This window comes from Ceratotherium simum, chromosome 12 (genome assembly GCF_057802395.1).
Source record: "Ceratotherium simum simum isolate JZ-2026a chromosome 12, ASM5780239v1, whole genome shotgun sequence".
NCBI classification, from domain to species: domain Eukaryota; kingdom Metazoa; phylum Chordata; class Mammalia; order Perissodactyla; family Rhinocerotidae; genus Ceratotherium; species Ceratotherium simum.
This window is the reverse complement of record NC_141911.1, coordinates 9,886,138-9,913,742: the sequence shown is the minus strand read 5'-3', so window position 1 is coordinate 9,913,742 and position 27,605 is coordinate 9,886,138. Positions and strand designations below refer to the sequence as shown.

The 27,605-nt window shown below is 40.8% G+C and overlaps 1 protein-coding gene and 1 pseudogene across 4 annotated transcripts in view; both read right to left on the bottom strand.

The window, feature by feature from the left end:
• MSRA (methionine sulfoxide reductase A) overlaps window positions 1–27,605 on the bottom strand; it is a 392,963-nt gene that overhangs the window by 324,618 nt on the left and 40,740 nt on the right. The window lies entirely within an intron of this gene.
• LOC101396910 (large ribosomal subunit protein eL21 pseudogene) lies at window positions 360–1,104 on the bottom strand (annotated as a pseudogene).

Sequence of the window (27,605 nt, the reverse complement as noted above, 5' to 3'; positions counted from 1 at the left end):
CTTGCCCAATTAAAGGCATAAATTTTGTGCTTATAGAAGAAGAGATCTGATTTGTCACATAGAAATCAGAAGAGCATAACCATCATTCCCCGCCTTAGTGAAAAACCCTTTGAGGCTCATGCCTCTTACCTACTGACCTCCTTGGAACTGTTTCCACTTTGTCGATGGCTTTGCCAATTGTCTCCCTATCCCCTACCTCTCCATCTCATATCCTGGCACCATTTAGGGGTGGTCTCAATGTTCCCAAAGAAGGCATTGGAACTCCCTCACCTCTAAGTTCCTAGATGTCTTCAGTTCCACTGACCCTCACCACCACTTCACTTACCCCACCCATATCCACAGCCACACTCAAGCCAGAGATCCCTCTGTCCTACAATCCCAAACGCCAACGAGCTTCACCACAGCTTCACAGAACTTTCCCGCTCATCACACTTGCTATCTAACCTCATCAAGACTTCCATCCCCTTGGCCCCATTATGTTCTCTGGATCCACTTACATTCCTAATAAGACTATACAACACAATTCATCATTTAAATCACTTGTTTTTAACACACAGAAGTCTTTTTTTTTTACACCTATTATGCCATGCATTCAGAAGGAATAGGTTCCACCAACTCAGGCTTCTTCCACTGGTTCTCACAAACTGTGCTTCTCTGGACAGAGGAGGCTGGTGCTTCAGTTGAACTCAGGTACCCTTCTCTTCAGCTTCCTTCTTTTTCTGATTATTTTCCTTCATGCATTTCAAGAAGCTATCTTGGCTCTTAGAGTGCTTAGTATGCTCAACATGTATATTAACACTCTTGGCAATAACTTTGCCCTTAACTTGTTTGTTTACAACAACGCCAACAGCATGCTGGGTACACTGCAGACTCTTCCAATTTTGCCATGGTAACATTTGTGGGCCATGCCTTTTTGAACAGTGCCCATTCCCTTGATGTCTACGATATCACTTTGCCTGTAGAGTCACACATATGCTGCCAAAGGAACAATGTCACGTTTTCTAAAAGGCCTAGAGAACATATAGCAGGTGCCTCTCCTCTTTCCTTTTATGTTCATCATTTTGGTGAATTATTAGAAGATGGCAATTCCAAATGAAAGGCTTAAATCACTCTTTGCCCCAACCTCCAACTCTTTTCCCTCTAAACTTCTGTCACACCTGCCCCACAAAATCCCACACCTGGATCGCTACAAGCATCTATTTTCCCACTTCTACTCAGTCTCCTGAGCACTGCTAGAGGAAGTCACACCATCATTTATGTTGATGCCATGACAAAGTCATGGTATCCAGCCTCAGGAGGACCATCAGTGGCACCCAGAAATCCTCTATTTGCCTCTAGCGAGCATCCCCTACCACTCTCCACATCATCTATTTCAAACCTTCTTCACTCTCCTCAAGTCCCCACCCTCTCATTTCACTGCCCACTCCTACCTCATAGAAAAGTCTAGAAACCATCAAGAAGGTACTCTCTTAATCTTGCCCACCTTCAACAAATATATCTATGTCAGTATCATCTTCACTGCCAGGTTCACGGCATGAGAGGCTGTCCTACCCATACCTATTTCAATGGCATTTTTTTAAGTGACTAGTCTTTATTAAGTCTTTCCAAAATGTTTGACTTGATTTTCTTTTTTTGCTGAGGAAGATTCATAATGACCTAACATCTGCTGCCAATCTTCCTCTTTTTTTTTCTTTTTTGCTTGAGGAAGATTAGCCCTGAGCTAACATCTATGCCAATTTTCCTCTATATGTGGGTTGCCACCACAGCATGGCTGACACGTGGTGTAGGTCCGCACCCAGGATCCGAACCCACAAACCCAGGCCGCCAAAGCAGAACACGCCAAACTTAACCACTAGGCCATGGGTCCAGGCCCAGTTTGACTTAATTTTAATGCAAACAAAAGCTTTTTTTGTTTTTGCACTTAGATTCCATTGGTTTGCCTAATATATAATTAACTTGAGTAAACAGTAACAAGCACAACTGGCATAAAAAGTTTTGGGAACGAACACAACAGACTCTTGGCAAAGCATGAAAATTACAGAAGTGCACAGGTCTATGCCTACTACTAGCTAAAAGCATTCAGTCTACCAAGCTCATAAGCCACAATGGTTTAAGAGAGAAAGAGGCTTATCAATTAATACAGTGACTCTGGTAGGTGGAAATCCGTCAAGAAAGCCTCTACTGTCCTGTTGTACACTTACCAAGCTTTACTTTAATTACACAATTTGTTTACATAATCATCTCACCTACTATATTCTAACTCCCTGAAGAAAGGTTCTACACCTTCTCATTTTGGTGTCCTGACCATATCTAGTACAGTTTCAAGGGAATTATAGATATTCAGCAAATGTTTTGAATTGAATTGAACCAAACTGAACTGAATTGAATTGACATAATACTGGCTAAAACATATAAAAATCCAAAAAGTTTTAGATGCATTTTTTGTGTGACTGAGCCATACATGGAGAGGTGGGTCCTCAACCCTTGGTGTCACTACTGCCTTGTACATATTCCATGGTACTAGTGTCGGAAACCAGACACCAACGGGCAGATTACAGGTCTCAGACAGTGTGGCATCTCTTCCAATTAACAAAGTTCTCCTCTCTCATCCCCTGAAAATCCCACATCCTTCCTATTTGGTACAATTCGAACTCAATGTTTCCAACCTCAGCAGAGCCCTCAATGTTCTGAATATTACTTTCACCTTGTGCCTAATAACTTCCTCTGCAGGACATTCTGTTTGCTCTTCCAGAACCACTCTCTCCACTCTTCTCCACTCTGTTTGTGCCCTGTATGGACTATGCATCAATGCGCTCCCTTGATCTCTGGCTTCTGGCTGGGTTTGGCCAATGGGAGACACTGGTGGGAGACTGGACAGCAGAAAGACTGGGTGGGAATGCATTCCCTTGACTACCTCTCCCTGCCAGACCACAGTTTGGCAGTGGTTGTATTCCTCTACCGAAGGGCAGAATTCCTGTAGAGTGATCTTCTCCTACAGCCCTGGTTCCACCTTTGTAATTGCTCCCTCCTCTTGTCCCTTTGGGTCTAGGATTGGTAAAGGTATTGCTAGTTCCTGGGCGCTCCACCATCCCTTGATGGTTTCTTTTAATCCTGCTCACACCTTTGTAAATAGTGCCTTCTTTCAGCTTTCTCCAATTATCCCTCTTGAGTATATTTCTGCCAGGACCCTGACTAAGACAGTCCCTTTGTCCAATACACAGAGAGACAATTCCAAGACTTTACTGTTCTCAGTATTCTACTCAAGGCCCAAATTCTGGGAAGTTTTCACCTCCATCCCATCTCTTCTCCTACTCTAAGACTGTTCTTCACTGACAACCTGGTACTCCAAGAATCAAGCAGGTGCCTCTATTAGAGCACTCAACACTTTTTTCTTTATCACACATTTCTTTGAATTTTTTTCTCTCCAAAAGGGCAAGGCTGTGCATTAATCATCTCAGTAACCCTAGTGCTTATCAGAGAACCAAATACATACAGAAATACCTTGCCATGATTGCTTTTCCATGCTAGAGTAACTCCACACTTTACTCAGCCCACTGCAAACCACTCCCAAGTGTGGGACTTAATCACCAGTTCTCTGAGGTTGCAGTAGAAAGTACATTAACCAAATGGCCTTCATTACCTCCTTTGGCTGCTAAGAAATGTGACCCAATGAAGACTTAAAAAACAGGCTCCTACACTGTCCTGTCATCATCTTATTCATCAAAAATCTTTTTCCTTCAACAGACACCTATGCATATTTTATTATGAAGATGTGCATTTTATGGACAAGTTATAAAGCAATATTAAAACATACTAGAAATAATATCCGAGATAATGGATCTCCATGGAGTTAATAGCTGTAATTCACTATCATGCTCTTTGAGAATGCTTGTGTAGACAAAAGCTATGAACTATAAGGAAGCAGAACAAGAGCCTACACAGATGTACGGGAGCTAAAAGGCACATTCCAGGTCTCCCACGTTCACAGGGGATTTCAGAGGTCTCGGGAATAGGGGGATTATCCTCAAGGGTCTCTAGAACCTGCCTTCAAGAATACTAAGAACGGGCCGGCCCCGTGGCTTAGTGGTTAAGTGTGCGCACTCCGCTGCCGGCGGCCGGGGTTCGGATCCCGGGTGCGCACCGACGCACCGCTCCTCTGGCCATGCTGAGGCCGTGTCCCACATACAGCAACTAGAAGGATGTGCAGCTATGACATACAACTATCTACTGGGGCTTTGGGGGAAAAATAAATAAATAAAATCTTTAAAAAAAAAAAAAAAAAAAAAGAATACTAAGATCCTCCTGGAGGGGCCAAACCAGCCTGGCCTGATCCAAGAAAGCCAAGGATTGTTACCTTCTAATATTCTAGGCGCCAATGGCTTCTACCCAAGGTGATCCTATATCCCAGATGTTCTAGCACAAGCCCAGAGACCAACTCTGCCATTGAGGGGAGGGAGGGGAAATTGGATAAGAGTTTCACAAAAGAGGTGACAGAGGAGCTGGTGTTAAAGAATGTGTAGAAGTTTACCAGCTAGTGAAAATAAGAAAGGGCAGTCTAAGCAAAAAAAAAACCAGAAGGTGCAAAGGCACAGAGGTGGGGAAGAGCATGGAATTTGGGGAAAGGATAAAAAGATCAAGCACAGGGTATGGGGAGGAGTGTGAGATGAGGATATAAAGATGGCTTGGGGTTAGGTTGTAAAGAACTTTAAATACTCTCCTGAAGAGTCTGGACTTTATTGTGGGGAAAATGGAAAGCTACTGAAGGTCTTTGAAAAGAGAAGAAATGATTATAGTATTACCTCAGTGAGATTATAAACCACTTGAGGTGAAGATATGTCTTCTATGGTTATTTACGTCATCCAGGGGCCCTTACACATAGTTGGAACCATGATTTACATATTTTTGTTCCCCCTTAGCATTTCCCATAGTTCACTGCATATAGCTAATACTCAGGCGATGTTTGCTGAATAAACGAACAAAAGAGTCATTATTATCAAGTCCTTCCTATAATCAAGGATATACACAGTGACTGATGATACCTGCCAAGGCTATATAGGCAATGAAGTAAAAATATTACTCCAACACAGGAGTGAGGAATAAGAAAAGCTACAGCTACGCTCAAGATCTGCCAGACAACACTAGCCCAGGGGGATAGTTAAAACCCAGTGAAAATAAAATAACCAGAAACTTCCACTAAAATCTTATAAACACCTTTGATTTGGTGTCTGTATCTTTCCTGACTGATGAAAATTAAACATCTCCTCAGAGTGATGAAGTGCTTCCTGTGTTTTTATTTACGTTCAACCTTTGGTATCTTCTGATCAAGATGGGATGTTACATTCGTGTTAATTCAAGCAAGGAAGTAGGGACCCAGGATTTTTCTTTATCACAGCAATCAGAGATTCATTCATCACTGAAAATGAGAGTAAATTTAGGTTTTCTCTGACAACATTTCTAACTGGTTCATCAGAGCAAAGGAAGTCCAAGTTATCAAAAATTAAAATATTTTAATGCTAGCAAGTAACCTTCACAGCTATCATCAAAAAGCCTGAAATGTATTTGCTTGATCTTAAGGTAACTGGGCAAGTATGTATATTGATAATATTCACATCAGCACTATCAAATTACTGACTATCCATATATACAAGACACTTTATTGGATTAATAAAAGACATGATCCCAATAACTAAGATTTATTCTAATACCCAGAATATAGAAACTTACATTTATAGAAAGTCAGTCTTTCTCCATTCCCAAAGAGAAGAGCCACAAGTTCACACTTACACAGAATAGCCCATTTCTATGCACATTGTAGCCAGCCAGAGTGCTGAGAGTCAGCCCAAGGGAAAGCTGTGGATTTTCCAGACTATCTTTGGTGCCCCTTTGAGGGACTCGCTCATCTCTTTCTTGGCAATTCTTCTCCTTGAATGCCCAGTGCTCTCTCCGGGCCCAGGGAACCCTCTTGCTCCAATCTTGTTCTAGACCTACCCATCCTGTGTCCCATCCTTTGTCATTGGCTCTTCTCTTGAAAACCAACTTGGGAAATCAATCCCCACCAAAGTAAGAATACCTAATAGGAATGCCTCATGAAGTCCTGCAGAGGAACCCAGGTTCTAAAAGAGAACTCCTGGAATGCATAAGGCAGAGAAATAACTGCCCAACGTGGAATTTCAGGCATTATGCTGCCAGAGTTATTTTGGGCGCAGTGCATTTGCAGCACCCCTCATATTATTCCATGAGGTAAATCAACTCTTTTGCCAATATCCAAGCCTCTATCTCACATACAGCCCAAACAGAACTTAATCTTGTTTAAATTCTAAGATGCCTGGTTCCACCTTAGCAGACCTTGCTCGATGCTTCTGTGGCATCCCAGGCTTAAAACAATGACACGTTATCACACTATATCAAAATTATTTGTTTACTTGTCTAGCATCTTGCTCCCAAAAATCTGAGACACCTTAAGGAGAGGGACTACATCTTTGACCTCTGTACCTTAGAGCCTAGCACAGTACTCAGCATACAATAAGTGCTCAATAACTGCTTGTCAAATGAATACATTTTTACTCAACATGTGAAATTAATGAACCATTCATTATTTGGTGCATTAACACTATAATCTAACTTGAGTTTTAACATTGTTGGTCACAAGGATGGTTCTCTCCTTCTATGACACGCAGCTTTAAGCCATGTGCTGTGACAGCAGAGAGCAAGGCCATTATTTCAGCAGCACTGGTCACGGCAGTGGCTCCAGCTACGAACCGACATCTCCAACCCCTCTAGTCACCAGGGGTTAGAGATTAAAGAAACGTGCAGGACCCAGGGGAATGTGCAGCTATTCTGGCTCTACCGTCCCTACCACAGCCTGATTTTTTTTTCAAACAATGTCTTCATTGTTTTAAAAATTGACACAGTTTGCATTTTTGTATATTTTCTATTTATTAATCCATTCATTAAAAAGTTATTAAGTGTCAGCTGTGCTCCATTCTAACTGTTCTAAATGCTGGGGATACAGCAGTGACTAAGACAAAGTCCCTGCCCCATGGGGCCAGTCCAGATTCTTCAAATTCATCATGCAGATATGTGAGGCCTCCTTAACCATGACATTCCACCTCTCATCTACCCAAGAACTGAATAATCAAACACAGCTTATGGTATCCATCTTTTAGAAAACTCAGTAATGTTTCTGACTACTCCCCCTATCAAATCAAATCTGATCAGGGCTGATCACTTCCTAGGGCTGCGATAACAAATTGGTGGCTTAAACATGGAAATGTATTCTCTCACACTTCTGGAGGCCAGAAGTCCAAAATCAAGGTATCAGCAGGGCCATGCTCCCCATGAAGGCTCTAGGGAAGGATCTTTCCTTTACTGCTTCCTAGCTTTTGGTAGCTCCTGGCAATCCTTGGTGTTCCTTGGTTGGTAGCTGCATCCCGCCAGTCTCTGCCTCCATCTTTGAATGACCCTCTTCTTTATGTAGCTTCACTGGTCTATCTTCCTCGTGTGTCTTCACGTGGCCTTCTTCCATGGGTATCTTTGCCTGGCCTTTTTCTCTGTATCTCTGATCTCCCTACCACTCCAAAAATCTAACCCTCACATGACTGCCCAAGTCTCTCTTCTAATGTTCTATGGATATATTTTTCCTCACAAATATTTATCTCTAATTCATTTTGCTTTGAGGTGTGAGATAGGGACATAACTACTTTTTTAATATAGTTAGCCAGTTGCCCCAACACCATTTATGAAATTATCCATCCTTTCACCTCTGATGATGCAATGTCATCTTTATCTTATAATAAATTCCCATGTGAATCTGGGTCTTTTCTTCTTTTCCATCAATCCATTGGCTTATTCCACTGCTAAAACCACACTGTTTACTAACTTTATAGTGCATGTTTTAATGTCTGGTATATAAGTCTTCATCATTATTGTTCTTTTTTTTCTCCAAATATATCTTGAGTATTTTCATGCATTTACTGTTCCAGTTAAACTTTATAACTGTTTTAGCAAATCCATCAAAAAATTTTCATTGGGATTTTTGCTGGAGTTATGTTTCATTTATATATGAGATTTGAGAGAATTGACATCTTTACAACATTGAGCTTTCATTAATTTAAGCCTTCCTTTACATCCTTTAGTGAGGTTTTAGTTTCCCTCCCATAGGTCCTATACATTTCTTTAATTCATTCTCCAGCCCATCTCTTCAACCATCCATTTGCCATCATTCTCAAGCATAAGACCTTTCTTTTTCTATGGAGCCACCTAGAAAAATCTCAACCATGGATCAATCCAAGTGCTCACCCTCAACATGCATAGACTTGAAATGAGATACCACTTTGCACCCATTTGGCTATAATCAAAAACACATACAATAACAAGTGTCAACAAGGATGTGGAGAAATTGGAACCCTCATAGGTTAACGCTAGGAAAGTAAAATGATGCAGCTGCTGGGGAAAACAGTTTGGAAGTTCCTCAAAATTTAAACAAAGGTTGCCATACGGCCTAGCCATTTTACTCCTAGGTATGGTCCAAGATAATTGAAAATGTACATCCCCAGAAAAACTTGTCCATAAATCTTCGTAGCAGCATTACTCCTGATAGCCAAAAAGTAAAAACAACCCAGATGCCCATCAATTGATGAATGGATAAACAAAATGCGGTATGTCCTGAATAGACAAACCCAAAGACAGAGAAAGTGCATTAGTGGTTGCCAAGGGCTGAGGGGAGAGGAGAATAAGGACTGATTGCTACGGGGTACAGGGTTTCTTTCTGGCATAATGAAAATGTTCTGTAATTAGATAGTGGTGACAGCTGCACAACTTTGTGAATATAGTAAAAACCAGTGAATTGTATACCATAAAATGGAGAATTTTATAGTAAGTGAATTATATCTCAATAAAATAATAAAAAATAATTTTTTAAAAAACATGCCTATACATGGGCTGCTAAACGCTTCTAGGGAGAATCACCTAAACCCACAGATTGTTGCCACTGTAAATTTGTGGTTTCCCACCTTTAACTGAGTACCCAACTAACCTTCCATGTTTTCCTAGTCAGTTCTCTCTCATTCTCTTCTTAATGGCCAGGGCACTACTGTACTCACATCTCTAACCCTTCCACTGCCCAGTCACTCTCAGCAGATATCATCACAAAGAAGAAAACTTCACCACTTCCTATCAGGAAGCCTATGAACCTCATCTTCTGTACCAATCCCCTCTTCCTACCCAGCCATTATAGGGAACAGCTGTTTCTCCTTTTTCAGGCTAATTCCTGGGCTCTATATTCCAGTCCTCCAAGGAATCTCCCTCCCTCCCCTCTTCTGTATCTTCAACCTCAACCTCTCCCTCAGCACTTACACATACTCAAGTCTATCCCACAAAAACCAAACAAAAAACCCCCAGAGCGACGTCATCAAGATGGCGACATAGGTCACTCCTGACTTCAGCTCCCCTCACAAGAAGACCAGCTAGCAACTCTCCATAGACAAGACACCATTGTGAAAATGCCCGAACCCGGTGGTGAGGCTGAAGCCCCCTACGGGACCACGGGGTAAGAGGAGGGCCTACATTCTGACCACATCGCTCCTCCCCCAGGCTGGCACAGCGCCACACTCAGAGGGCCCACCAGGCAACAGTTTCTCCAGTGGAAAAACAGATCCAAGGTGGACATCCGGCTGCTGCAGCATTGTGGGACGCTTCCTACGAGGCCCACTCAGGTCTCGCCTCATGGGGATCACTGGGGGAATCTGCAGGCCTTGACTATTGGGGATCAGACACAGATGGAGAAGGGGGCCGGGCTTACAGCAACCAGAACTCAGATCTTGGAAGACCACATTCCTGCCTGCCTCTGCAGAGGCACCGCAGCAGAAATCCCAACTGGCGGCTCTGCCCATCTGCAGAGCCAAGCCAAGCTCACAGCCCCATCTGGCCAGGGAGCGTGGTTGGCAGTTGTGCCTGATTTGGGTGACCAGACAATAAGCCGTACTGGCTGTGCAGCCTGTTCTATACGGCCCCGCCCAGGCAGGGAAGCAAATTTGCAGCTGTACCCAAATGCTGAGGATAGCCTCCATTCCCACCCAACCAGGAAGCCTGGACAGAGAGAGCCTAGGCAGCCACAGAGGCCATCCTACAGCCCCGCTTAGGCAGGGAACCAAGCCATCAGCCCAGCTCAACTGTTAAGTATAGCCTCTGGCCCTGCATAACCAGGAAGCCTGAACAGTGGCTCTGCGCAGCCTCAGAGCCCAGCCTACAGTACTGCCCAGCCACTGAGCCCAGCCTACAGTCCAGCCCTGCTCAACGGTTTAACACAGCCTGTGGCCTCAGCTAGGCAGGGAGCCCAGCCAGTGACACTGCACAAACAGGAAGCATAGCCTGCGGGCCCACTTGACAAGACAGCCTGGACAGCAGCCCCACTTGACCATGGAGGCACAGTCTCTAGACCCACACAACTGCAGGAGACAGCTGAAGCCCCCTACACCAGAAAGCCTGGCCAATGATCCTGATCAACAGCAGAGCACAGCCAGCAACCTACCTGATTTCAAGGTCCAGCCTGTGAGGCACCCAACTTTGGGGCACAGCCAGCAGCCCCTGCTGATTGCAGAGCACGGCCTGAGGCCCCTTCTGACCACAAAGCCCTGCTGCGGCCTTGCCCAGTGCACCATCCTGTCAGCCTAGCAGCCCATCCAACCAGGAGCAATTGCAGAATTCAACCCATAGCCCTGCCTAATCACAAAGTCCAACCAGTGGCACTACGCTGCCAGGGAACACAACCTGCAACCTCAGTTGACCAGAGGTGATTGCAGAGTCTAGCTAGGGGCCCCACCTGACTGCAGAGCACAGCCAGTAGCCTCATCCTATCAGGGAGCCCCCACAGTGGCCCTGCTTGGGTTCAGAAGCCAGCCAGCAGCCCCACTCACCCACAGAGCCCAGCCAGTGGCTTCCCTCAGGACCTCAGAGCATAGGCAGAGGCCTCACCCTCATGACCTAAGGGCTCCCAAAGGCCCCATCACCTAATACCATCACACTGGGAATTAGGTGTCAACATATGAATTTTGGGGGGACACAAATATTCAGTCCATAGCACCTCCAAAGCACAACCCAGCCCAGGCCCTGCCCTCATGGCCAATTACCATCTCCTGTCTCCACCTCTTCGCTTCCAGCACATTCACTCAACAAATATTTAGTGAGCACCTACTAGGTGAAGACACATCCTCCACTCTAGGGATACAACAGTGAACAAGACCAACAAGCTTCCTCCACTCTCGTGGTGTTCCTACATCCTAGGTGATGGGAGTAGAGAGACAATAAGTAACAAACCGATGAGACCACTGCAGAGGGTGACACTCTTGTGAATAAAATAAAACAGAGTGATGTGAAGGAGTGACTTGGGGGGTGTTAGGAGCTGCTTTAGATGGGATGGTCAGGAATGACCTCTCTGAGAAGGAGACACCTGGGCTGAGATCTGGGTGGTTCAAAGGAGCCAGCCATAAAAGTTCAAGGCAAAGAGCTTTCAGACAGAGGGAACGGCAGGAGTGAAAGGCAATAAGAACTTGGTAAGTCTGAAGAACAGAAAAGCATCCCCAACCCCCACGGCTAGGATGGCCCCAACTACAGGATGGTCCCCGAGCACTCTGTGTCTTCTCCATCATGGAATTTAGAACATGATACTAGAATTGCATCTTTAACTGAATGTCTTCCCCAAGACACTGTAAGTTTCGCAAGACAGGGAGCTTAGCTCATGGTAGATGCTCAAAAATTATCTTTTCATGCACTTTGCAGGTAGTTATATCTGAAAATAATGTTTTTGTTTCCTCTCCAATATTTGCATTTATTTCTTTATATTGTTTAATGGCATTAGCTACAATTTCTTTAAAAAAGGTTGAATAACTATGATGACAGCACGTATTTTATCTGGTCATGACTTTAGTAAGAATGTTTTTATTTTCACCAACAAGTAAATGACGTTGCTAATGGTTTTTCATAGATACTCTCTCTCACTTGAGAGAAGTCGCTTTCTACATCTCGTTTACAAAGAGCTTTTGTTTATTGTTAAGAAAAAGTAAATGTTGAATTAAATCAAATGGCTTTGGGTAACTCTTGATGATCAGACAGTTTCTTCTCTAACAAGTTAATATGACCCACTACAATACTAGCTTTCCTAATATTGAACTATCCTTGTGTTTCTGGAATAAACTCTACCTGATTGTGGCGACACATACTTTTAAAATAAGGAGGCAGTCTAGGATTGTGGATAAAATCTGGGACTTAGGTGTCAGAACTGACCAATGAATCAGAGAACAAACAAAATGCAAACAAAGAAGAAAAAAAATCAATTCCGATTAATAACGAACCTAAGAACTCAGTCTTTGAAAAGAAAAATAAAGTAGAGAAATTTCTGGCAAATCTGACCAAGAAAAAAGTGCAACCACAGAAACACAATACTAGGAACAAGAGGCTGACATTCAGACGCAGCAAGCCCAGCCGGTGCTCACGAGAGTCAGTTTCCCCTCTATTGATGTAGACTATGCATCTCAGGAGAGCTGAGCGAGGCTTACACGAGACGGTGTGTGTGAAGCACACAGGGCACGGAGCACAGTGCTGGCTCCACTGAGAACTAAAAGAAGTTCTCTTTAGAAACTGCTAATATCTTATTCGGGCTTTTATTCTGACAGTCCTTAACAGGTTACACCAGTCTAATAACGTGAACAAGGACACTCTCCTTTCTCTGTGTTCTGAAAGATTTTAAATAACCAAGGCACTCACTGGTCATACACTTTGATTTTAAAACCATGTGGTCCCAATGGCACTTTAGATCCTAATTTCTTAACAGCTTTCTCAATTTCTTTCCTTATTCTTGATCTACTTATGTTCTTCTACCTATTTTAAAGGCAATTTTGGGAATTTCTATTTCCTTAGAAAAATCATCCATTTGACCTAAGATTTTCAAATTACAAAGTTTTACGTAGTATTCTCCTTGTTATGTCCTCTGCATCTGACGTTGCCTCTACAGCAAGGATCCTAATTTTCTACAGCAAGGTCTTCAACAAATTGCAACATCTCTTTCTCACTTTATCTTCTAGAACTCCGCCCATCAATCTATGCTCTAGCCACATAGCACTATTTGTCAGGCTCCAGATGTAATTCTGTATCTGTGTCTTTGCTTATATTTTTCCCCGGCCTGGACTACTTCCTTCTGGTTTCTACACTTGATGCAATTCTAGTCATCATGTAGTACCTCTGTGTGTGGGTCGCCCTTTGCTCACAATCCTTCCCATGGGACTTCTCCTATTGTGTCATAATTGTTCATATTTCTCTGCAGCTAAGTTTTGAGTTCCCTGGTGACAGACTACATCTAATTAAACTTCTCTTCCTTTTTTACATCCTTGCTCTATCTAATCGTAGTACTTAGCAAAATGCCTAGTACATAGTAGTAGCTCAATATTATGTTCTCATAGCACCCTGCCTTGTCTTTTACAGTTTGTAGTGATACATTACACAAACACACACACCCCTAATATATACAGGGTCTGTTCCCCCCTCTACCGAGGACAGAGAGCTGAATGTTTTGCTCTCCACTGTGTCCCCAGCTTTCAGCATAGCACCTGGCACACGGTAAATACTCAAAAAGTATCTGTTGAATGAATATTGTTTGAAGTAAACTAAGTATGGCTGAATCCACATGAAGCAACTATTTGTCTGAGAGAGAGAGAGAAGTGTTAATCTAAGACAGCTTGGGGATGTGACATATTAACAGAGATTTGAGAGACCCTTATGCTGTAGCCACCCAAGTGTGGGCGTGAGGTGGGGACCTATTAGGAGGCTCCGATTGAGGAAACTCTTCCACTCTTGTGGCATAATAGCTTTTGAAACAATGGTGGCCACAGTGTGGAACAAAGGCTTCTGCCTCATTCATTCATTCAGTAAACATATACTGAGTGCCTACCATGGGCCAGTTACTTCTGGAGAGAGTGACATTCCCACATGAAGACATTTCCAACCCAATCACATACCCTTCCCTTTGGAAATAAGACATGATGTGTTAATGCTACATAAAAAAAAAATCCCCCCAAAACCTATCCGATGGTCCCTCTCCATAATGAATCCACTTGCAACAAGAGAAGAGATGGATAAATCATAAATGGAGTTAAGCTGGGGATCTATTTTATATACTATGAGAACCGAACATCCTATTGTTTTGGCATTTAGAAAGTTTTTAAAAGGAGACAAGATTAAGTGGTCCTGTGTGAGAGAAATATGCAGTGGTGTAGCATAGCAACAAGGGAAGCCATAAGGGAGGTGGGGTGATTTATGTTCACAGGCCACATAAACAGTCCATATGGTCCCCAATTTGTCATTGTGCACCCATTTGACATCATTCACCATGCATTTATGCACCATGATCACATGGCCATGTAGTGGGTACCAAGGAATAACTGAAGTCAGGTCCAGATGATCAAAGTGAATCTCTCACAGCCCAGAAACATTCTCCTGTCCCTGGATACGACAGAAACCCTGTTGTCCTGCTAGAGGAATAAGACGCTCTATTTAGTCAAATCAAGCAAATAGGAATTATCAGACTTGCTTCACCCCTAACTAGGACAGTGATGGTCTGGCTTTTCCCGGCACTTGTCAGACTGCACCTAGATAAAACGTTGCTCTCCTTTCTGCATGCCACTCTGTAATAAAGTGGTAGCTAAACTGGAGCAGGCTAGAGGAAAGCCACGTAACTAAATCGTGTCATATATAAATGGTTGAATACAGAAGGGACATTTTTCAAATATGTGAAAGGCTGCCACATGTCAGAATTAGATTCTGTTCTGTACGACCCCAAGAGATAAAAGGAGGATCAGCAGATGAAAGTAATAGGAAGAAAGATGACAGCATCACAGCTCAATGGAATAACTTACCAAAGATAGTCTGGGTCAGCCCACCTGCAAGGAAGCGAGATCGCTATTGTGAAAACCAAGACAGTCACTTGACACAGATTCTGCAAAGGAGATGGAAGGATCAGAGAAGGGATTTTGCTAGATAATATTTAAGTTATCATCGAAATAGCAAAGTCCATTAAAAATGTACAGAAAACAACTAAAGAGAATCTTCAATTGCACTCATCAGACAATGACATGGATAAGAAGTGGTGGCTCACTTACATTGTTTCTCCTAACTCAACTGTTCGCCTCCCTTCTAGCCAGCAGTGAGACTGACCTATCCAAATTTCTTTAGGCTCCAGACATCCCTTCATAGGAATCTTGCTGGGCAATAAAATGGGAGAGAGGCTACAGAGCAAGCCACAATTCTGAATAATCCACAGCCTTGAAAAACTCATCTAGAAATAATTAAGAATTGAGTAAAATAAAACAGGGAGGAAAACCCTGCTTCTATTAGAATCTGAACAAAAAATACACTAAAAAAGGCCACATCTTGCTTGCTTCAAACCCAGCTTCAAATAGATATTAATTAAATAATTTTGATGGTGCTAGAGGGAACAAAGTGGGGTCTAAATGTGGGCCTCATTGAAGGCAAGGTCATAACACTTGGCAGGAGCTCACTAAACATCTGTTGAATGTGTGAATCGTTCAGTGAGGCAATCAGGCTTGGTCTCACATCTGAGAGCCAGGGACCAACTGAAATCTAGGATCTTGGGAACGAGATGATACAGTTGACCAAGGGCGAACATGATAAGTAAAACATACTTCGATATACATTGAAGCCAGAAACTGCGGTAACCTATCTTTCACTGGCTAGTGATGGTAACACCCAGAGCTAGGTGAGGCCACATTCGGACTGGTTTTGAACCGCATGCTACCATTTGATCACTATCCTGGACAATTCAACTGTCAATGAAATAAGATATCAAATGAACTTCATGAAATTAATGACTTCAGCTCCTCATTAAAATTATTTGTAATATACACTCAACTATCAGAGACAAACTGTTTCTTTGAAAACAGTATGATATATCTTCAAAATCTGTAAGTTCAAACGCTAAAAGTACATCATAAGAAAGAAGAAAGCACTTATAATCTAGCATTTTTAGTACTCCAAATACTAATTTAAATAACATTAAAATTAGGCACTAGGGAGAAAAGGGTTAAAACTGATTTATTGTCTGATGTCAAATGTGGTTCCTTTGCCAAAGTGTTCATTTTAAAGGCAGGCACTCTATGCATTTTATCTCCTGGTCTTAATTTGTGTTTTGCTATGCTCAACAATTTTAACGCCAAGAGGAAGAAACTCAGTGAGAAAGGGAATGTACTGGTCTGAACCTGGAGAGTTGATCTAATTGAACTGAAAAAATAAAGACCCTTCTCCATCTGTTCAGTACACCTGCTGACAGAGCACTATCACAGGTAGGGAGGAAATCCATCAGAGACCAGTTATAAATAGATCTTTATTTCATCTGCTAAAAGCTTGGCAGCAGAGGTGGGAGGGCTGCCCGCACTGGCATCCAGGCAAAAGCTCAGAGCAGCTTTTATGTCTAGGTGAAAGAAGCGAGGAGACAGAAACCCAAAAAAACAAAATGAAGTAAATTTCCCAACAACTTGTTTGACAACCAACCAACAGTCATTAAGTTTGTTTAAAACGTGTCAGGCATTTCTGAGAAGTGCTGGGGAGAGACAAAGATCAATCCACCCCCTTGTGGGGATCATACAGAAATCTGATGGGAAACAGACATGTTCACCCATCATTTATATAGCAAAGTTTGTATGTTCCAACTTCCTTTGTGGCATTTATAAAATTAAATCAAGAGCAGGGAGAGCACTGATAACATGATAATGCCAACTTTATTGACATGCCGTACCTTTCTGAGGATGAGGTCAATGGAAATCCTAAATGTACCAAAATGTAATTCAGAATAAAATATTTTCGTGGAAAAGAGAAACCAGCAGACCCAATCCATAGACTATCAGAAGGACCACGAGTGACAAGAAGCATTCGAGTCCCTCCTTCTAGGTGTAAGTCAGAGACAGGAAGTCCTCGTCACGTCCCCTCTAGAATGTCACCTCACCTAGAGGGAGAGCAACAAACAGCAGTCAAGTTGAATGAACTAACAGCAAAGGAAGTGACAAAAGGATCTTGCTCTTTGAGTAAAAATGGAACCAATGGATGTCTCAAGACAGGCTGATGTGAATATTGGGATCGGATACTTAAGAGCAAGATGTCACAGATTATATTTCCAAATACGACCCTTGAGAAGGTGGGTGGTTGAGGGAGTAAAGGAATATGTTTATTTCACGAGAGCAAGGGTAGGCTTAGGGGAAACTTTCCGATACCCTTCATGAACATTAATGATATTATCAAGAAGATACTGACCTGCTATTCTGTTGCCACTAAAGACAACCAGAGAAATGGGATTGAACTGTGGCAAGGGAAAGCTGGGTTAAACTGAGGAAGAAATTTCCTAACTGCAAAGGTTATTAAACATCGAAAAGGGAAATTAGAGGTGGTTAGGGATGCTCTCTGGAGGTCTTGAAAAAAGTAGAGTAGTTGGCACCTCTCTGGGGGTAACTGAGGTGCAGTTCTGCCCACTCCTCTGGCCTTTATCAGTGCTGGACTTCATCCCCTGGCCCGGACACGACACATTCACCGTGGTACATTACTGTCACACTCTGTTCAATAATGAGCTCTCCGAAGGAGAATAAGCATTAAGAAAACAGCAAAAGCTCTCCTGGAAGTAAAACTCATTTTTCTTTATTTAGACCAAACATTGGGTTTTTGTGGTTTTCTTTTTTTTTTTTCCTAACACTTATATCCAGTAATAGCCAATCAAAGCTCATCTCCACTGATCTGTTATTCCAAAGCATTAAAAGGAATCCAGGTGGAAGATTAAGTGTGGAGAATGTTCTGAGTCAGAGATACACAGAGTAATTCATTAGGCCCCTCTTTGCTAGGTGCTGTTTAGCAGGGGAAACTGCTGCCCAGAGATGCCAGGATCTGCCTCTCAGGAGGCTGAGAGAGGAGATGCCCATTGGGGTTCAGCTACAAGGAGGCAAAACTAGATGACCTCTAAGATCCTAAAATTCCCGAGTCTTCATTTATTTTATGGCCCTATACTCAGTGTCATATTAAAAAAACTCAGAAGAGTCTCACATTCCAAGAGATCCATGTTCTCCAAAACACATGAATTTTTATTCTCCCTTTATGTTGAAGAGGGAAAGGGGGCTTTTTAAACCAGGACCCTCTTCTTCTCCTGTCCTATCTGTCATTACACTTGATTGAGTTTACTTGTTTGTGGTCTTTCTTCACCATATACTACAAGCTCCATGAAGGCAGAAGGTGTATAAGTTTTGTCCATTACTGTACCCTCATTGCTTAGCTCTAATAGACACTCAGAATTTCAATGAATGATGGATTGACTGCTTGAATGAATGAATGAATGAATGGAGGGCAGAGGATTTACCTAAGTATACAGTCCCAAGCATATGGAAGGGCTACTATAAGAGTAGCAACGTGCTCTTCTCCTAGCGACCCCATCACAGACTGAACAAATGCCAAATAATAGAATGAATGGGGATTTAGAGGCAGAAGACTTGATTTGAGCCCTAGTGTTGTCACTAACTAGGCCAGGCACTTCATCTCTCTGAGCCTCAATTTTCTCACCTGAAATGTGTATGCAGTGTGTGTGTGTGTGTGTGTGTGTGTGTGTCACAGAGTTGCAGTAATGTAGAGAAAACAAAGTTTGTAATTGAACAATAGTCATTTTCACACATTCTTTATTAAAGTTTTCCATAAAACTTTTAAATAGTGGAAGAGTGGTACAGAGATGGTGACTGGTGCCAAATGCTGATTTCGGGAAGAATTCAATTAGTGGGAAAAGGAAGACCACTCAAAGCCAAACCAATGAGAGGACATTTAGGTGGTCTCCTTCCGTGCTGTCAGGAGGCTCATTCATTGCACTAAATAGCAAACACGTGTAATGAAGGCAAATGTATAACTGAGCGAAGCACACGGCCCCTGCCCTTAGGAAAGGCAAGTTTGCAAAATCCAGACTGGGAGCCTTGCCCTATAGGTCTGGATACGCAAGTCGAGTCTTCTGTCGGTTGTTAATTTCTACCCAGAACTTTACCCTTGGTTATGGCAAACTATCGCCCGACAGGCAGTGACATCAAATGGCCTGAACAACCAAGTTTCCTATCCATAGAGTGGAGAGAGCATACTTTCACACTCAGATTTCACAACAGATATATAATTATCAAGGTAGTTACACACAAATAGTAGCTAGCAGGGAAAGGAGAGGGAGTGCTGCACATACAGCAGCCAGCATCCGCCCCCAGTCCTCCTGGTTTCTGTATCTTCTGTGTGCTCTTTTGTTTTGCAAAGTGATTTGGGAGATTAGGTGGGTTTTGTTTAGGCGGGACAGTGGAGGAAAGTTGGTGAATAAGTGCTACTTGATTGCACAACAAAAGATACACAAGGAGCCTCAGCCACAACTCAATTCCACTTGCCCCAACAGCGTGAATTTCTCAATTAAGTTATTTTGTTAGCAAGAGGACTGGTTAGGGAGAGGAGAAAGTGTTTATTGCACCGAGATTATTCACTGTATAGAAATGACTGTAATCAGATCAACAGAACAGTCTTTCTAAGGACCCGAGAACTCCTATTTGGTAAGGCTGCTGCTGCAAAGGGAATGTGCCGTGTTACTGGGTGCTGGGGGAGACTCCACAAATAACAAAATAAAACTTCACAATAGTCTTAACTCACTCACTGGTGCTCGGGAACCAGGAATCTTCCCAAAGACTTCAGTTGACCAAAAGTCTATATGGAAAATAAGAAACTTTATCCTCTAGATACCAATGAAGGGGATAAAATTCTTGTGCGTTCAAAGAAATATTAGTCCTATTAGCCCTTTCTGCCACATCCAAAAGCATGGATTGTAAGTACTATCCTATCACTAAAATCATCTTTGGAAACGAACAATGAAAGCATTCCAATTTTCAAACATATACCATAGCCTATTTCAAAAGTCGCCATAAGGAAAACAAAAAAAACAAACCAAAGATTGAGAAGATATTTTCAATCTATATAATAAAGGATTGGTACATAAAATATACTATAAATTAATAAGAATAAAATAACTCAAAAGAAAAATGTACAAAAGGTATGAATAGAGAATGTACAGAAAAGGAAATCTAAATTGTCAATATAAAAAGATGCTCTCTCTCACTAAGTAATCAAGTACACAAATAAAAATAACAGCAAAATATTTTTTTGTACATTAGATTGACAAAATTTTCGAAGTCTAATACTACCAAGTATTGGTGAAGATGTAGAGATATGAGAACTTTGATGCCATGGTGCAGGAATGTTAACTGGTACAAATGCTTGAAAGAATAATTTAGCATTATTGAGTAAAGGTGACACATTCAGCAACCCAGCTCCATTTCTAGGTAATTCCCTAAGAGATCACAAATATGTGTGGAAGACATGTGCAAGTTGGCTATTATAGCATGGTTGGCAAAAAACTAAATGTCCATCAACAGAAGATTGGATAAACTAAAACAAAATACTCTGCAGCATTAGACCTACAGTAGCAACATGTATAAATCTCAAAAATATCTAATCTCATTTCCAAAAGGATAAGAGTATAAAAATCATTTTATATAAGTTTTAAATTATGTAAAATAATAGTTACGTTGTTTATGGCTATATATATATGTAGTAATACTACAAAAATGTGCATGGAAATGTACTACACCAACTTCAGGGATGAGAAAATAGTGTTTTATTTTCTTTAAAAAAAAATCTGAAGCAAATAAATATGGCATTGTTAATTCTGGGTATTACATGGGTATTCATTCCATTTTATTCAGTATTTCGCTATACGGTTGAAAGTTTTTTGTAATTAAAACATTTTTAAAATATATGCGTATAATCTATAGTCTATTAGCACTCAGAGCTGAAAATCATAGAATCAAGTGCATTATCTTTACCCATCACAGTCACATACTTGGAGTAGCTAGACTAGATGATTATCTTTCATATTTGTTTAATATCTATCAGTTAGACTGCTTTCAGACATATTACCTCATCTAATATTCTTAACAACCTTTTGATTTAGGTATTATGACATCCATCTTCCTGAGAGGAAAAGTCAGCCTTCAGAGTTTTGGAGATTTTCCCAAGATCACCCATTTAGTAAGTGATCCAATACTGGGATCCAGTACTGTCATTACTATACCACAGATGACCATTAAGAACCCAGAAAATCTATGACTCTCAAGACATATGCATCATCTTTATGATCTGGGTTATTGACCTGAAACCACAGGTGTGAGTGAGCACATGAAATAAAATACTTCATCACTAAAACTTTCAAGCCTCCAGTCAAATCTATTTCTCTTGACTATTTCTAATATACTGAGCTCTTCTAAAAATAAATTACAAAAGTCTGCTAAAACCTAGCATGTTATTGATGGGAAAAATGGAAACCTTGCACAGGCAGGCTTTTCTCTCCTTTTAAAAATAAGTTTTCAAAGTTAACAAAGTAGAAACCATAATCTTGTTTCTTCACTTAAAACCTTTCATTCAATGTGCTAATGGTAAACACATACTAATCTTAGTAAAGCTAGTGATTGGAGAGGGCTCAGTCCCTAATTTGAGAATCTGAATATCACTAAATAAATTATCAAATATAAGTAGCACCAAAAATACAAGCTAAATTTAAGGACTACACAGCTCAGGGACTGTTCAGGCTATTATACCAAGTACAAAACTAACAGTAAAAATAACAGTATCACCAAAGGGAAGCCTGAACTCATCCCCACCCAGCTGTAACAAGGAACCCCTCCCACCCCAGGCTGTAAATAAAGGCCAAAGAGTGGGGCAACTTCCACCCCCACCTCACAGCAATGAGGGAGTGATCCCTCTTCCCCTGGTGGCACAGTGTCAGAGGAGGTCTATTCAAACAGAAGATTTAAATAAGATCGAGAGTCTCATATCATAATACCCAAAGTGTCCAGTATATAATCAAAATCACTTGTCATACCAAAAACAAGGAAAATCGCAACTTGAACGATAAAAGACAATCAACTGATGCCAACACCAAGATGACACAGATGCTGGAATTATCTGACAAGGATTTTAAAGCAGCTATCATAAAAATGTTTCAACAAGCAATTATGAACACACATGAAACAAATGAAAAATAGAAAGTCTCAACAAAGAAATAGCAGACAAAATACAATAGCTGAAATTAAAACTCACTAGGTGGGCTCAATAACAGAATGAAGATGGCAGAGGAAAGAATCAGTGAACCTGAAGATAAGAACAATAGCAACTACCCAATCTGAACAATAAAGAAAAAACAGACTTAAAAAAATGATCAATGTCAAGCACCTGTAGAACTATACAAAAGATCTATCATTCATGTCATCCAAGTCCTGGAAGGAAAAGAGAAAGAGGACGGGCCTACAAAAGTACTCAAAAAATTATGGCTGAAAACTTCACAAATTTGGCAAAAGACATAAACCTACATTTTCAAGAAGCTGAATGAACCTCGGGAAAAATCCAAAGAAATCCATGCCAAGATACATCATAATTAAACTCTTCGAAAACTAAAGACAAAGAGCAAGATTTGAAAGTAGTGAGAGAGAAACAACATCTTACTGAGAAGGGAAAAACAATTGGAATGATAGCAGGTTTCTCATCAGAAACCATAGAAGCAGGAGGAAGTGGCACAATATTCTTCAAATGCTGAAAAAAAAGAACAGTCAGCCCAGAATTCTATATCCAGCAAAAATATCCTTGAGGAAAAAAAAGAGAAATCAAGACATTTTCAGATGAAGGAAAACTAAGAGATGTTGCCAGCAGACCTCCCCTAAAAGAATGGCTACAGGAAGTTCTATAAACAGAAATGGTAAGAATGCTAAGAAACCACTTTGTGTTAAAAATGGAATGTGACTGTTATATTTCACGATAATATACAAATATTATTTTATGTGAGTGATTAGAGTATTGCCCTGACTAACATACCATACAAAACTCTATACTATAAAATAATTTAGAGATGACAAATGTGATATTTGGGTTATTTCCACAAAAGGCGAGACATCATGAGCTCTTAGTCAAGTCTATAACCTCCTTTTTAGTATACGATTATCTAAGCTGGAAAGTCAAATTCAACTTACATCATATCAGCTCACAACAAGTTATTCAAAAATGTAACCTGGTATAAGTGCTAATACTACCTGTTGACCTGGCAATGCCACTTCTGGGTATATGCCCCAATGAACTGAAAGCAAAGACCCATACAGGTATTTGTACACCCATGCTCAAAGCAGCATTATTCACAATAGCCAAAAGGTGGAAACACCCCAACTGTCCATAGACAGATGAATAAGTAAACAAAATGTGGTATATACATACAATAAAATATTATTCAGACTTAAAAAAGAAGGAAATTCTCATGCATGCTACAATATGGATGAACCTTGAGGACATGGTGCTAAATGAAATATCCAGTCACAAAAAGACAAACACTGTATGATTCTACTTACATGAGATACCTGGAGTAGTCAAATTCATAAAGACAGAAAGTGGAATGGTGGTTGCCAGGGACTAGGGGGAGGGGGCAATGGGAAGTTGTTGTTTAATGGGTAGAGAGTTTCAGTTTTGCAAGATAAAAAGATTTCTGTGGATGGATGATGGTGATGACAGCACAACAATATGATACAGTCATGTATCGCTTAACGACAGGAATATGTTCTGAGAAATGTGTAGGTAGGTGATTTTGTCACTGTGTGAACATCATTGGGTGTACTTATACAAACCTAGATGGTACAGCCTACCACACACCCAGGCTGTATGGTACTAATCTTACGGGACCACCTTCGTATATGCAGTCTATTGTTGACCAAAATGTCGTTATGTGGTGCGTGACTGTATACTTAATGCCACCGAACTGTACACTTAAAAATGCTTAAGATAAATAGTAAATTTTATATTACATACTTTTACCACAATTTAAAAAAATTTTTTAATTAAAGAAAAATAACAACGTCTACCATTTATTGAGTACTTACTATGTACCAGGCACTATGCTAAGACCTTTGCATATAGGTCCTTATTTCTCCTCCCAATAACTTTGAGGAAGATAGCACGATCATTGTTTTACACACGAAGAAACTGGATTTACGTAACTTGACCAAAGTTCAACAAGTAACAAATGGAGTCAAAATTCAAACTGCAGTTGGTGAGACTCTGAAGCCCATTCTCTCTAACCCATGATGATAAAAGACTGTCTATTTCAAAGGCCCTAGGATAAAGCATTGCTGAGTCTCTGAGAACAATTCGATCTTTTCAAGTAAGGAAAAATAACTTACAGTGGCTAATGGAAAAAGAGATACAAATGGCACTGATATATGGCCTGAAAAAGATGGCATCACTACAGAGGGACTAATTCTTCAAGACCGAAACTGTAATACCAAAATATTTTCCATAAAACCTCAAGATCCATACATTAGGGGTATTCTAATTATACAGGATCGAGAGATTCTTAACTGTAAAACAGAAAATTTTAATTCTTATAACATTGTGGAATATGGAACATAAACAAGTAACTTTTTCCTTTTCTACACTTGCTTTTACAGAAATAAAATAACCTTAGCACAACCAATGACCAAACTAAGTCAAGCCTTGCAGCTGATGCTCATGCACAACCTGTTGGGTTTCAGAATAAATTCCTAACTTTGGTAGTCTCTGAACCTTTTCATTCACTTTACTGGAATTTCTACACACTCATCTCTCCCTGTTTTACCATGTTCTCTGGAACTATTCCAATAACATCTCCTAACCCCACCTGGACCCCATGGTCAAATACTGGAATGCTGCTCTCCCCTACTCCAGACTCTCAGACCTTCTTCCATTCCTGTATTTCAATTCCAAGCCTGGATTCACCCCCATGCCTACTCTCTCCAGGGCCACCACTCACACCCATGGTGACTTTGTACCTTCCTCTAGCAGACCAAGGCACAGGGCTTAGGCAGGAAAGTAAAATCCCCAGGACACAGTTGTACACAATGCCCTGACTCTGCCCCTCTCTCACCTGGGCCTCAAAACACCCCTGGAGAAAGACCTAGAAAGACGCTGTTCAACATGAACTGGCCTTAGCAACCCTTCATGATGTCTTATCACAATCTTGATGCTGGTTGTTTCTGATATTCCAATTGAATTCCAAGACCCCACACCCACCCTCACTCTCTTAGTGAAGTGACTGATGGGACTGAGTCCAGCTACGGAGCAGTGCCCTCAGCTCTCCACAATTTTCCCTCACCTCATTCTCTCAATCCCCGAAGCCTTCTTCTCACGCTCCTAAGAAAGACTTTAAACTTGTTAGACAATCAGTTGGTCTGCTCCATGCTTAGGCCACACCACCAAGTCCCAAGGTCCAGTTCTGGGATCGTTTGGGGAAACTAGGAGAGGGAGAACACAAGAAAATGGAGGGTCGGCTGGGGGGGAATGGGTGGTCACAGCCACTGCATAACAGTCAAGTCCTTATTTTATATTGTCTCCAGTGGCTACCTCGGGGGATTCTAACTTGGTCACAAAGAATGTGGCCCTACCCTCCATCTCCTCTAAACCCATAACCAACACAGACTCAAGATAAAAAGCAAGCATAGTGCTTTTTGTTCCTCAACCATGAGGGAAAAAATTCTCTTAATCAAATAAGACTCAAGAAGATAACAATCTGGTTCACAACTTGGTCTATTCTTTCAATGAATCCTTATTAGGGGACCATTATGTACCAGACCCCGTGCTAGGCTTTGTTGCTAGGATTAAATGAGAGAACACGTGACAGCATTTGGTAAAGAGATATACGTTTATCAGTTATTCTTATCCTTCCCCTCTATGAGTTTCTTATGGGCAGAAATTATATCCTTGTATCCTGCCTGGCACAGAGCAGGCCCTCTGGGAATATTTGTTGAATGACTTCAGCAGTGCCTGCCTGCGGCTGAAACCCCTCTCGCCTCCATTCCATCCGCCTCCAGCCCTGAGCCAGGCCTTGGCCACAACAGCCTCCAAGCTCACGTCCCTGGCTCATGTGACTTTTATCTCCTTTTCAGAATAGAAACCAACACCTTCTTTTTATATTAGAGAACAACCGCATGGAATAAAGTTAGGCTACTAAGTTAAATGCTCACATCTAGAGTCAAGAGATGTATTATGCCAAGTCTTTACGTTCGTGAACAAAGCTAAGGAAAAATCAAAACGAAACACTAGAGAATACAGAAAGTGAACTGATTGGTCCATTTAAAATATTCTGCCCCTTAGCAAGCTTACTTTCTAAGGGCCATGCTGGCTCAGGGATGTGGGGTTGGCCTCCTCTTCTTCCTCTTTCTCACAAAAGAAAGAAAAGAAAAGAAAAAAAAAATCCCTTATAAACAGACCACTGTTCTTCACGTTGCAGCCATATCTTCGAAGGTTCAGTGACACCTACTTTGACATATGTAAAAGCTCGAATGTGAGCAGCAGTTCAATCTTCCCTATTTAATTTCTTCCCCATGACATCTGAATTGTTTATCTTACGCGTCCATCAGAAGATGTGAACAACTGGAGCTTTTAGGCCAATAAGATGCAGAAATCCTAATAATGGTAAAACAAAATTCTTATAGCTATATGGACTGCAACCTCTCCTGATTTTTTATAATAACATTCTATAATACGTATATTGTGCAATAAAAGTTAACATACTTTAATCTAGTGAAATAAATCTCATTACAGTACTGCTCTTTTCTATCTAAGCTTTTGTATTTCTATTTTAAATCTATTCCCTCTTCCACTCGTGTATGTGGCTTTCTTCCCTGTTATCCAAAATAACTCTGTCAATAAAATATTAGCATGCTTAAGTGGGTGCTCAATAAACATTTGTTCAATAAACAAATAAATGAGTGAATAATTATAAAATGCTGGACTAAGGCCCCCTGAGAGATTCGCATTAGTTTATAGAATTATGTGCTTGTATTTCCAGGTATGTCTAAATGGGACTTAACAATCGGCATCAAGTAGCAGTTAAATACTAACGCATTTCTGTCTTAATAATTCTACTTCAAAATATTGTATAATTCCAACCACAATGAATATATGCTGAGATAGAATTCATTTACAATCACACCACTAGTATTTATACACCTTAAAATAAGATTTGAAATATTAATACTAATATGGAAATAATTAATAACCTAAATGTCCATGTGTTTGTGAAATAAAAGGTCTAAAAGTAAAGAAGAATGCATTATGTTAAACCTAAATATGCGTTTGAAAATGTAATCAACACAATTTCTTAAACATACCTTTTAAAAAGGTTGTACAAAGGAGTGTCTGTTACACCCAGTTAACAAGCAGCATCTTAATATGGGACTTTTTTCATTTTAAGATATGTAACAAGTAGGCCAGAGAGACTATATTGGTAAGAAACTTTATTGGGTATAGCAGCTAATATTTATTATCAAATCTTAAGTCTAATAAACACTATAAAATGTAGCTTTACCAGTATCGAAAAATTTAATATTTCCTAAGGTATGTTCTAACATCTTTGTTTTTTAATTCACTTATTTTTTATTATACTCTTAGAAAATAATTGGACATAAAATAGTCTGGACATAAGATAAGTT